At 31.5% G+C, this 12,610-nt stretch overlaps 2 long non-coding RNA genes across 2 annotated transcripts in view; both read left to right on the forward strand.

The window, feature by feature from the left end:
• The window catches only part of LOC118161823, an 11,776-nt gene extending 3,059 nt beyond the window's left edge, over positions 1–8,717 (forward strand). Inside the window, exons 2-3 of the long non-coding RNA XR_004748183.1 lie at positions 6,526–6,639; positions 8,653–8,717. This is a non-coding gene — a long non-coding RNA (uncharacterized LOC118161823). The remainder of the gene's footprint in view (positions 1–6,525; positions 6,640–8,652) is intronic.
• Positions 8,718–10,724: 2,007 nt separating this feature from the next.
• LOC118161824 lies at positions 10,725–12,281 on the forward strand. Its single transcript, XR_004748184.1, has 3 exons — positions 10,725–10,925; positions 11,273–11,275; positions 12,048–12,281. It is a non-coding gene; the product is annotated as an uncharacterized LOC118161824 (long non-coding RNA).
• Positions 12,282–12,610: the final 329 nt, after the last annotated feature.

A 12,610-nucleotide genomic window follows, 5' to 3' on the forward strand; every position in this document is an offset into this window, starting at 1 on the left:
CCACCTCCAATATAAGCCTGTTACACTTGAAAGATTTGTTCAGAATGTCCAGTGGGAACCTGGAAATCGTAATAATTTGTAGTATCGATTGTGTGAAGCTATGCAGCTGGGGCCTCTAGTGAATAGACAGGAATAGACATTTTATTGATTAACTTTTACAGTCATATTTTCAAGACTCTGCTGCAACATAATTTTCACTTCCCAGCTTTGTGCTGCTGCATCATGAAACTTGAATTCTTCTCTCTTAACATTTACCCACCTGAGGGAAACAGTATGGACTTGTCTCTTTTAAGCTGTGCTCTGCAGAAATGCATAATACTTGGTGCAATGAATTCTTCAGAATTTACCCTCTGCTGTCACAATAAAATGAAAAATCTTCAGAAGTTATGTTAGTAAGTATTACATAAGTTGAACCTTTCATCCACAATAGACTATATGCTATTGTGTAATTCCTTCTAGTAATTTTTATCCACCTCTGTTTTTTCATTTTTATTTTCTAAGTGGCTAAGATCATGGCAAAAGCAACCCCTGCTCCTTACACCCCCATTTTCTAGAAGTGTTTAATGGAATTTGTCCCATAATGATATATGTGATTATAGGAGTCAGTGGAATTTTGAAAGAAAAAGAATAAATGGTTCCCTGAAAAACTGAAGTGAACTATGAGTTAGAAAATATTCACTTTTAGGAGTGACATCATGCATTTATAAAGTTACTTATAAGAATACCAAAAGGGGAGTATTTGAATTTTTATCATTTAAAATATAAAAGTATATGTACTGAAGTTTCAGTAGGCAAATCTTAGAAATTGTTACTTTGTATTTCTGAAGTTACTCATTTCCAGAAAAGAAAAAAGTGGCATTATGCCATTTTGCAAGTAACTGTTGCATTATTATTATTATTATTTTTTCCCCAGCATGGGTTTTCTTTCTAAATTATATGCCTAAAAGATTACTCTTTCATGTACATACGCAATTACTAGTAAAAATCCCCGTCTGTTTTTCTTACTTTACATGGTTACTTTCACTTGGGTCATGTTTGTAACCTAAGTTTAATAATAGCTTTCACAAAATAGGCTGAATATTCACATGTGTTGCAACTGACGCTAATATGATTTAGACCTCTGTCATGCCATTATTTTTTTTCTAAAATTTAATTTCTAATGTATTCTAAATATACAAATATTTAAGATATTTGTGGTCATGTTTCCCTTTATCCTCCCCCTCTCATCAGAGACATCCCACTGTGAGCTTCATAGAACTACCACTGAGGTGGAAATGCTCCCAGCCATTACAAAAGGTTTAGCTCATTTACCAGAATAGAATAATTCATATTTTCACTTAAAAATTCAGAAAAAAATGTGGACAACTTTAAGGTAAGAAAACAGCATCAAAGACAGAGGGAGAACAGGAGCTACTCAAGGCCCTAATGCCTACTGGACCTGGAATAATGTTGAAACAGAAATAGTCTCAGTCAGAAGAAGAACTAGAAAATTTGTAAAAAGTAGGTAAGATGCATGTGATTTACTTAAAGAAGGGTGACATAGTATTCCTTTTTCTAAACGTGTGTGGATATGTTTAAATGAGATCAAGGTAGTAATTCAGTAAGTTTTTTATGTTCTAGGTAGATAATCCTCTAAGTGTTCAGGAATCCATGAATATCATGGTAACTTCATTGCTTGATTTAATGTTTAGTTTCCTATTTCTTTTCTATTTTGAAATATCATTGTTAAGACTTTTACAGTTATCAGAAAATATTTCATTATGAATTAAGAAAATTAAACTTTAAAATTTGCAAGAGGTTAAACAAATTTGAAATATTTAAAAGGTTTACTTATATTAATTTAAAAAAGATTCTATATATAGCAAAGTGTTCCCCAGGAAGTGCAATTATTTAGACTGCACAAATTCAGGACTAGTTTTATTTCTCAAATTTAACCAGAGAATTCTAGGTTTTACTGAGGGATAACTGAAGGCCAGGTGGATCCATTACTTTGGTTATCTCAGAGAGAACTGAAAATCTGAACAATTTTAATTGTCTTGCATTATTTAGTTGGATTTAAATACAGAAGATATAAAATCATAAACATAGAAGTATAAAGTTATAGCTAAAAAATGAAAAAAAAAAAAAGAAAAAAAAAAGAAAAAAAAGAAATTACTGCAAAAATTAAGACCTGAAGTGAAAATTTGTGCTTATTGCCTTTCAGAGTACCTCTGACACAAATAATTAAATAAATGAAATAATAACAATAATATATCAGATGACCATCCTGGTATAGAATATGATCCTATACATTTGTGTCTTCCCAGGCAGAATAGTTACTACTGGGAAAAGCTAAACTGATGGCAACACAAATCTACGTGACAGTAAGCATTTGCAGTGGCAGGCAAAATTATTTAAGAAAAGAGAATATAAAATTAAAAAAGACAGATGGACTCATAAGAGTGAAATACAAATAGTCTGAATCAGGATTGATTTCAACATAATGTGGTGGAGGAATCCCCATTTATTGATCAACTTTAAAGCCCATGCACAGCACTTAAAAAGATAAAGTAAGCAAGGTCAGATAATCAAAGCATTTAAATAGTAAAAACAGCAACTGCCACTGTAGACTGCTAAAATAAATCCATAATACAAATTGCTTTAGCAAAAAGTGGATGAGCAGCTGATCTTCCTATTGAACTTTATACTGTTCAGTGACCACACTGGGAAAAGGATTGGGAGAAATGCCTTGAAGATCAATATTGAGTGAGATGTAGCAGGGATTCATTCTGAACATGAAAGAATTACAAGTATGAGAGTAGAGATCTTGAGGAAATGTCATCAAGAAAGGACCATTCTTTTAAAATATCACATACATTACACAAACATGACATTAGATCTATTATTATCCATGAGCATTGAAAGCTTATTAAATCAGATATTTACTTATTGTAAAGCATGCAAATAAGAAAAAGAGAACTAATAATATAACTGAAATTACTTAGAAGAATTCAATAACTTCTGTCTTAAAAAAAAAAAAAAAAAAAAAAAAAACTTTTAATATATTAATTAAAATAAATCGTATTCAGTTGATGTTAGTACTTTCCAGGCATATGTATTTCAAGATTTTTTGCTGACTAGAAAAGATAAAACAGATAATTGTATTCTCTCTTTCTCTCTTCCCCTCTTTCTCTCTTTCTTTCTTTTTTCTGTATCCTGTTACTTTTCTGAGTTCAACATGCACCTGCAATTAACCTGTTTAGGAGTTTTCTTCCAAATTTGTTCTACATAACATTTTCACAGATGTTTACAATGCTCTATATAAAGCAGAACAATCTATTTCAAATGGTCCAAATTTGAATTCCTACTAAGCCTTTACAGGTTTTTCATTTATTTTTATTAATTTAAAAAAAAAAAAAAAAAGATGTTAAAAAAGCACTATAGTTTTCATTTCTACATTAATTTTTGCAGCACTGTTTGAAAAACATTTATGGGAAAGAAATACTAGATGTAGTAGTACTGTAGCAGTTTATGGTCTCATATCTGTTGTATTCATTCTCAGTTTTATTATATAATTCCATGTGAAATATTGCATTTTCAAGGACATTTTGCCCCATTTTAATGCAGAAACCTATTTTTTGTTTGTTTTTGAATTTAATCTTTTCATTTCACATTCACTTTAAAGGAAAGGTGGGGAGGGAAGTGTTAATTTCAGAAAGTAATAACTCAAGGTTTGAAGGTATTTGTATTTCAAACAATAACAACAACAAAAGGATTAAAACTACAGTATTTCAGGGATTGTTTTATTTTTAATAAAGAGAGTGTTCATGCTTTATTTGAAGGCCTTATTCAGCAAACTATGTTAAGGAACTGAGACCCAAAAGCATAAAATTAGTTCTCTATTGTAACTCTATAACACCCCTTCCTGTAACGAATAGTTATTTACAACTAGTATTGGCTCCGTATTTGCAATATGAATTGCTGATTACAGCAATTTCAATGGCAAATTGAAAAATAATATTCATAATTGTCAGAGAAAGGTCAAATTATTTGCATTCATTAGGAAATTGAAGGGCCATACAGCAAGCTTTTATTTTGGGATGTTTACACTTATTGATTTGTATACAGCTGCAGGAAAAATTAATTACAATTATATTCCATTTATTATTGGAGGTTGTATGATAATTATAATAATAACAAAAAGTTCAACATCAAAAAATCAGAGTCAGCACATTAAAAATAAGTCATTTTTAAAAATTAAAATTGTTAGATTTAACTTATTTAAAATAATCTGTCTTGAATGGCCTTACAGATGTCTTATAGAACTTTTGTTAATACTCACAATACTTTTATTTTCATGGAGGTGCATAAGCACTTACATTAATGTGATATAAAGTATTCATAACTTTTCTCTTTAGGAGTGATGTTTAAAGATGTTTTTAAACTCAAAAATCATTTAATCATATGCATAACTTTCCTTATGTAAGGAACTTTCTTGATATCACTTGTATAATTATTAAATCAAAAATTTGATTTAAGCAGATGAATAATCCTGGCATAATAAATTATCTTTTTTACATGCTTACATTTTTTATCTAGTTCTTAAAGACCTTTCAAGACCAAGAGCTACATAAAATAGAACGGAAATATTTTTGTCGCTGTTGTCTGCTAGCTGCTTAGGTCTGAAAAATGTGTGTAATCTCTTCAAAAAGCTGAAATGGGAAACATGCCAACAATGTGGGACCAGGAAAGGCAAATTGTCAGACTGAGACAAAATTTTGTGGAAATGGAAAGAGAAATGGAGTACTTAAGATTTACACATAGCAATGATGCTCAGATGGTATGCATTGATGTATTTGAAATCCTGTTTGTATTATATTGAGAAATACTGTACATGATTAGTGCATATTTCTGTGAACTTTTAACACTTCAGATGGATTAGAATGTCTTATTTTGATCATATCCATATTGTTCATTGTGATAAGATTAGGTCCTGAGTCATTAAAAAATGTTTGGCTTATTTCCATTACATTCAAGCATGTTTTAAGTAGAAAAATATATAATACAGTGTTCCATATTGTGAATATATAACACATGTTTGAAATTAATCAAACCATAGTCACCTCTAATTAACAGCAGGGAGTAATTCCAACATGGGGCAGAACCAGATGACAAAGAAGTGAAGCACATATTTAAAAGATTTAAATAAATAAATAAACAACAACAACAACAAAAATCAACTATGACTTCCTTAAAAATACTGAAAAGCTTTTAAACCTGTGGTTCTGTGGGTGTAACGAATAGTCAAATAGTTGAAGTTCTCTTTTGCTTTTTTTCTTAGTATGAACAAAAAATTCCAGAGCCAATCACTTGTGTAAGTAAATATAAAGTATTCTTTCTACATTAACATTTTTTCCTTTATCCTCAGATGATTATAGATTCCTTGAAATGGAGAGGAGAGCAGAGCAGAGGCACAGAAAAACAGAGACATTGCATTATGAAAATTCCACTACTGGATTCATTTTAAAACACCCAGACTACAGCCAGGACTGAAAATTTTACAGTGTAAAACTTCACACTGTAATATCATTCCTGAAAATACACTGTAGCTGATAACTTCAGGGTGTTATCTTACTGGTTCTGTGAACCACTCATTTCTATGGTAATCTACAATATTGCTTTCACTCCATCTGTTATTCTAATCATTTTTTTTTAACAAGTATTTGCAGTGAGTGATCTTCTCTCCTCCAATTAAACACACCATGAGTAGAATGTTAAGTTCTTGCTATATGAAAAAGTTGTTTGTTTTTTTTTTGTGTGTGTTATACCTAGCACTACAGCATTTTCAAAAGCTTTCCGTGATCTGATTACATCATGGTCAGTTTATATCATGGCCTTTTGCTAGGACTACTCTGCAAGAAAACTAGAAATCAGTATCAGAACCTGCTCCCAAGTCAAGCAGGTTTCAGGAGGTACCCAGACTTAAAAGTAAAAATAGATTCACTTCTTTCTTATGAATATTTTTCAAACTGAAAAAGGATTTGTTGCTTGGTGTAGTGTATTGTCTGACCTTAAGAGACAGTGATTTGGCAAGCAGACTCATTCTCTAATAGGGAAGTAATTGTTGTCATTTTTGGCCACCTTGTGCCAGTCAGGCTAAGGTATACTGCAACAATATAAATCTATCTGAAAAATTTTCTTAGCCATTTTTTTTTCATGTCCAAGCCAGGAAAAATGCAGGATAATTAATACACAAAGCAAGGCACCTATCTCCAAGACATCAGGATTTTTGAACAGAATGAATATTGAACTTTAAGGTCTGCAGCACTCTCTCTGTATTCACACACACACACACACACACATGCATACACATAGGTTTGTTAATCTCATTCGTGGAAATAACTATTATTTTCATTTAAACTTTCCAAGATAATTTGGCCTGGAGAAAAAACTCAGCAAGACAAATTTCAACATAAACAAATTAAGTTTGACAAAGCTCTAAGCAACTGAAAACTGTGTCTTATGTTGGAATTTTTTTTTGGATAGGCAACACGATAAACAATGATATTACCATCCTGCCAATAGAGGAAGATAGATCAACATGGACTACACCATCTTGTTGAAATGGATGAGAGCAAGCACAGGCTTTTTGGCTAATAGGTACGAACTGAAATTTTGAAAATAACAACTAAAATCCCTAATGTATGAAACTTAAACTTGACATAAAATATAATGTTTGCTTGCTTATAATTTTCAAAGTTGTATTGTATGCTTATGTGTCTATAAGGACCACAGTCTGTGATAGCATCTAAAAATCTAAAATATATTTTGAATCAAGGAAAATGTCCTGTTCTTGTTCTTGAATTCTTTCAATATTTTACTCAGAAATTTATATGGAAAGGACTTGTTATCTGTCATTTTTGTCAGTAAAAGCCATTCTTCTAAAACCAAGAGCTGCTTCTTTCTTTTATTTGCTTTTCGCTGGTTTATTTTGCATGTGTTGTTCTGCTTTAGAGGATGTCATGGTTCTTTATGATTTTTTTTTTTTTTTTAAAGTTAGTTCATTTAAATTCTTTTGCACTTTTCTTTCAGATGGATATTTTAGTCATCAGAGCTCATAGTGGCAATATGTGTTCTTTTTCAAAATCTGGCAAACTCTGGGATTACATCAAGGCCCTTAAAAACTCTAAGTCCTTAATGCTTTTAAAAAACACCAGAGTTATTTTCAGAATTTCCAGGTATCTGTTCTTACATCTTATTTTCTTACATCTTGATTTGAAGAATAATTCTAGGTAGATGGTTCCATGAGTCTTACAAGTCAGGTAGTGAGTTTGAAGTAGAAACTTTTATCATAGGACATGACAATACTAAGTCCATCCTTGTCATTATAGACTTCTCAGGAGAATTGAATGTTCTGTGGTAGATATATTGTTGAATATTCTTTGAATCCAATTTTCCTGAATGACTTTGCTTCTTTCTTTGCAGCTACAAAGCAAAATTTAATCTGTGGATCTTATGGCACAAAAATTTCTTATGCAAGGTTGTCAGATTTGTTGTATTAAATTTAACCAAATGTCTATTTATCTATAAAGCAAACAAACAACAATAACAAATAGAAAATATAGTAACAACCCCCCCCCAAATACAAAAAATACAATGCCCCTCCCACCCCCCCCCAAAAAAAAAAAAAAAGATAATGAAAACCAAGAGTTTAAAGTCCTTCCACTTTGCCTGTTGCTAAATTTAAGTATACTTACTGAAGTTTGTTGATAGCAGTGGCTCAATAAGAAATGATAAAGGATTTATATTTACTGCCCAAGGTCTGAGATGGAATGCTGCTCACAACCCACAGTAACTTCCTCACATATTCTCCGTCACTGGAAGCATTTTTGTTATGGACTGCTCACCTTTCACACCTTTTTAATATCTTCTACTGAAAAAAAAAATATAAAAAGTCAAACATAATTATTTCTTTTATCAAAGGTGTTTCCTTGATATAACAGACATTGGTTGTTTTTCTCTCATCTTCTTGTTTTATTGCTTCTAAAATTTGGCCTGGGTTTTATGACCATTTGACAGCTGTTTCTTCACTGAGATTTGAACCAATTATATTTTGCCATTCATGGAATGCAAGTTTGTTTATTGCTGTCCTACATAAAGATTTCTGCCAACTTTTTCTGTTTGTGTGAGAATTACATCACTGCACAGTGTAAACAATATTTGTCATAGTATCTACAGCTACTATTACTTTTTTTTCATAAAGAGAAATACAAAAAGGCAGACCACATCAGGTGTTTAGCAGAAGTGATCTATCTTTTCCATATTTTGGAGTGAGTGTCATGCAGTGACTGTGACTGTGGTGACTGTGGTTGCTTATGTTCTACAAGATGTACTGTCATGGCCTAATTAGTAAAGCTAACTCCAGAAAAGGGAATGTAGCGTATTGAAGCAAATAGACAATACCCTTTCTGATACCTAGGCTATCTTCATAACATGATTTTAATTTATTTTGTCATGTAGATGTTGACTCTATTATATTTGGAAATAACCCTCCCCTCCCCCCCCCCCCTTATTCCAGAATTTTTTTTTTTTTTTTTTTTTTTCCCCAGAGTATTTTTTCAGTATTCAGTATTTCAGTATGTCTGTTTGAATAAGTTATCTATTTCCTTACAGGCTAGAAAATATCCTAATAAGGCTCAGCCAAACCCTGAAACATGCTTTTAGAGTTTCTGTTTCAGGTATGCATAGAAACAGACACCAGGAATGTTTTCAGACATGATCATCACACTCTGCTATGGCCTTTTTTTTATTTATTTTTTATTTTTTTTTAATACCTAACAAAAATAAAAAATAAAAATAAAAATCCTGCATTCTTTGGAAAGGTAATTACCAGGCAGTTGCCAAGTGAGTAATGAAGTGAGTAATGAAAAACTTGTTTTCTTGATAACGACTTCTTGAAAAATGCCCAGATAGATCCCACAATTATTCTCTCATTCCCATGAACCCTATGAATATGAATTCCCATGAACCTTATGAATAAGGTACTCTGATGAAGATCTGAGTATTCTGAGAAGGTGAGGTTTTATAAAGATATACAGTAAGGTAGTCAAGAAATCCTGAGTTTGCACAAATGACACACACTCCAACACTTAGACCTATTGAGACCTACTGAGACCTAGAACAACTCACCTGAGTTATACAATAGACAACTGTTCCTTTTGATATATATATTTTTAACAGATATTAATTAGTTGCAGGGAAATAGCTTTCTGTAGCTTTGTTTTAAAGCCACAGTTTCAAACACTGAGCTGAAACATATAGGAAAGAAAATAACATCTTAGCAAATTTATTATAAAATATACTGATCAGTCTTTACAGAGCAATTAAAATACTCACTTGTACACCTAACAGAAGTTTATCTGCAGCCATCAGCTTATTTTCTCACTGTAAGAAAAGGAATAGAGTATCTGCCTGGTCTTTGAGTATGACACTTTATTATTAAAATAGTCCAAGAAACTGGAAGGCTATATCTCTTCCAGAAGAAGAATTGTGATATTTTATCTAATTATGCTTTTATTATTATTAATATTATTATTTATTTATTTATTTATTTATTTTTGTTTTTATTTTTTATTTTTATTTTTTTCTTTCTTCCTTGGGCAGAATAAAAATATGATGCTGACCTTATGAAATTGGTAAGCCTTCATATTTCGGGAGAAGTAATTTTGGAAAATATTTTGAAGTGATCTTTGTCAGAAAAACAGCTGACAAAAATCTGAAATGAGAACACTGTATGCCAGGGAAAATTCAGAAGTTAGCTGTGTTAGCATGCAACGTTACACAATCCAGCCCAAATTCTGAAGTTATGGCATGTCTTTACCTGTATATTTAACTGACAAAACAATGTTTTGATATAGAAGCTATAGAAGTTAAGCAGACTCAGATAGAACAGTTGGGGTTTGGTGATTTATTTAGTTGGGAATTATTTCTAAATTATGGACATAAGCTCCTGAGAATTATAGGGCCAGTAAGTTAGAACTGAATTACTTGTCTTTGAGTTTCTTCTTCTACAGTCCTTTAATGTACCCCGATGTCTTTAAAACAAATTTTAAGATTTTACATTAAGAGATTTTACATTTTCAAAGCATGTGCAATTATTCATTTATTTATTTTTAATACTAGATTTTTATGTGTTTGTATTTTTTATGTATTATGGGGTATGGATTTTTATATGTAAAGATTTACATTGTCTTGTCTTGTAAATTGTCTTGTCTTTGGTATCAAGATAAAAAATGGATACCATTTCAAGAAACATATGTGAAGAAGTCATATCAAAAGAACAAATAACGAAATGTGTTCACAGGAGCCAGGTATTGTGTAGTAAGTCTCTGTATATAGGGACTGAAATTTTGCCTAATTTGTTTGCCCAATCTGGAGCTTTGGTTTAAAATCATTTTTATTGATAAGGCCAAATAAAGTTCAAGAGAACTAGTTCTCTCACCTGCCTTCTCTTACATATGTATTTATAGAATACATGGAATATTTATATCATTTTGGTGTTTTGTTTATTTATTTTTAATTTTAACTTGACACAGTTTTTATAAAAATAATGTGGCTTGATTGCTCATAATTTGCATCCCTTTAATTAATAAGCAAGGATGAAAAGGATTAAGATCAGCGGAGCAATTAATGTAATAAAATGTTTCTTTAAATAGGATAGTTCTAGAAAAAGAAATAAAGATTTGGCAGGAATGAAAGTATCTAAATTATATCATATAATCTACTTTTATTTTTTAAAACCATGAAAATCACATAGCAAAACTGGGAGAAGAGATGGGCCAGACACAGGAAAAACACTGCTATGTAAAGGAGGAGCCCTTAAAAGAACAGTCTCATAGCTGGACTGTGCTGCAGTGAAAAAACTGATAAAATGCCCCAGTACTCAGGTAATACCCTTTGTACAACACGTGAAATGGAAACTTAGTGTTTGAAGTAATATAAGTGAATGTTCTTAGAGGATTTTTCCATTGTTATTTAAATAGAATCTGCAAAATTCACTTTCAGGACAAATTTGAGAAATATTGCTTAAAATATCTACTAATATTAATATAAAAGAGCATTATTTCTTTTTCTCAGTATTGTGAGTGGGATTCATTTTGTCGAACTTGAGGTGTCTCAAGTCTGGATGGGACTATTTGAAATGTTTAAGTTCCCATTACTGTCATCAGCTAATCAATTCTGTGAGTAGAATCAAGGGCTGATTACCTTCCAGTAGCTAAATGAAGCCTACGAGAAAGTGGAGAAGGACCCTGCAGGGAGTGTAGGGATGTAGTGATGATGGGGTAATGTCTTTAAACTAAAAGAGGGGAGATTTTAATTAGATATTAGGAAGAAATTCTTTGCTCTGAGCATGGTGAGGCACTGGAACAGGTTGCCCAGAGAAGCTGTGGATGCCCCATCCCTGGAAGTGTTCAAGCCCAGGCTGGACCAGGCCCTGAGCAACCTGGTACAGTGGGAAGTGTCCTTGCCCATGGTGGGAGCATAGGAACTAGGTCCCTTCCAACCCAAACCCTTCTGTGATTCTATGATTCTGTGAATAAACATACAGTCAAACAAGTATTATTTTTTTCAGATGAGCAGAAAATCTCTCTAGATGACTGCATGACCAGATCTCAACTTGAGGTAATGGAAATGTAGGTATAAGTCATACACAGTTATCTAAATGCAGACATCCAAATTCAGGTGAGAAGTTCTGATAAGTTAGCATTTTTACAGTAATTCATTATATGCCATAAATTTATTTTATTTGTTTATTTTTGTAATAAGTATACTAGATATTTTACAAGCTTAAATACTGGTCATTGCTCTAAGCAATATCCAATATATAAAGACAATGAGCTAGATGGAAATGATTAATGGCAGAGAGAAAGAGAAAGACAGGTTAAAATAATATATGTATGTCTTTCCTGAGTCTGAGTACTAGAGCCCTTTCTTTCTTAACCATTACCATTTGTTTTATTATTTATAGTTAAGGTTTTTTATTATTATTATTATTAATTTCCCCCTAGAAGAAGGATAAGAAAATGTGAATAGATATGCAAGTGAGAAAACCAAAAGAATTAGTAATATGACAATACTCTTTCTCCACTTTGTTTTTACTGGAAGGGTGCCAAAAGATGGGTTCTCTACTATATTATTTCACTACAGTGGTGTTTAAATTTTGGAGCTTGACTGAGACTTATGCACAGTATAATAAAGTTTATTGAACAGAAATATGTTGTCGCCTGTAGGCTGTATGATGGCAAAGTGCTTATATTGAAAAAATAATAAATATTCAGTTAAAAATATTTAGAAGGGAGTTGTAATTTGTCAAGGATTTATTGTATACAACTTCTCTGGAAATATTAGTTCAAGAAATGCTACACAAATTTTGGATGAAATTTTTTACTTCAATTTTATGATAAATGTTTTGTATTTCCATCATTTGTAACATATAATATAATTAGGGTATATATATAAAAAATGAAGTAGGTTTCTAATCAATTGCTTGAATAAGTGCTTTAATAAAATAAAATAAAATAAATATATTTGGGATTATAGAAAGATTTAATGTAAAGATAAATACACAATG

Source organism: Oxyura jamaicensis, chromosome 2 (genome assembly GCF_011077185.1).
Source record: "Oxyura jamaicensis isolate SHBP4307 breed ruddy duck chromosome 2, BPBGC_Ojam_1.0, whole genome shotgun sequence".
Taxonomy (NCBI): Eukaryota; Metazoa; Chordata; class Aves; order Anseriformes; family Anatidae; genus Oxyura; species Oxyura jamaicensis.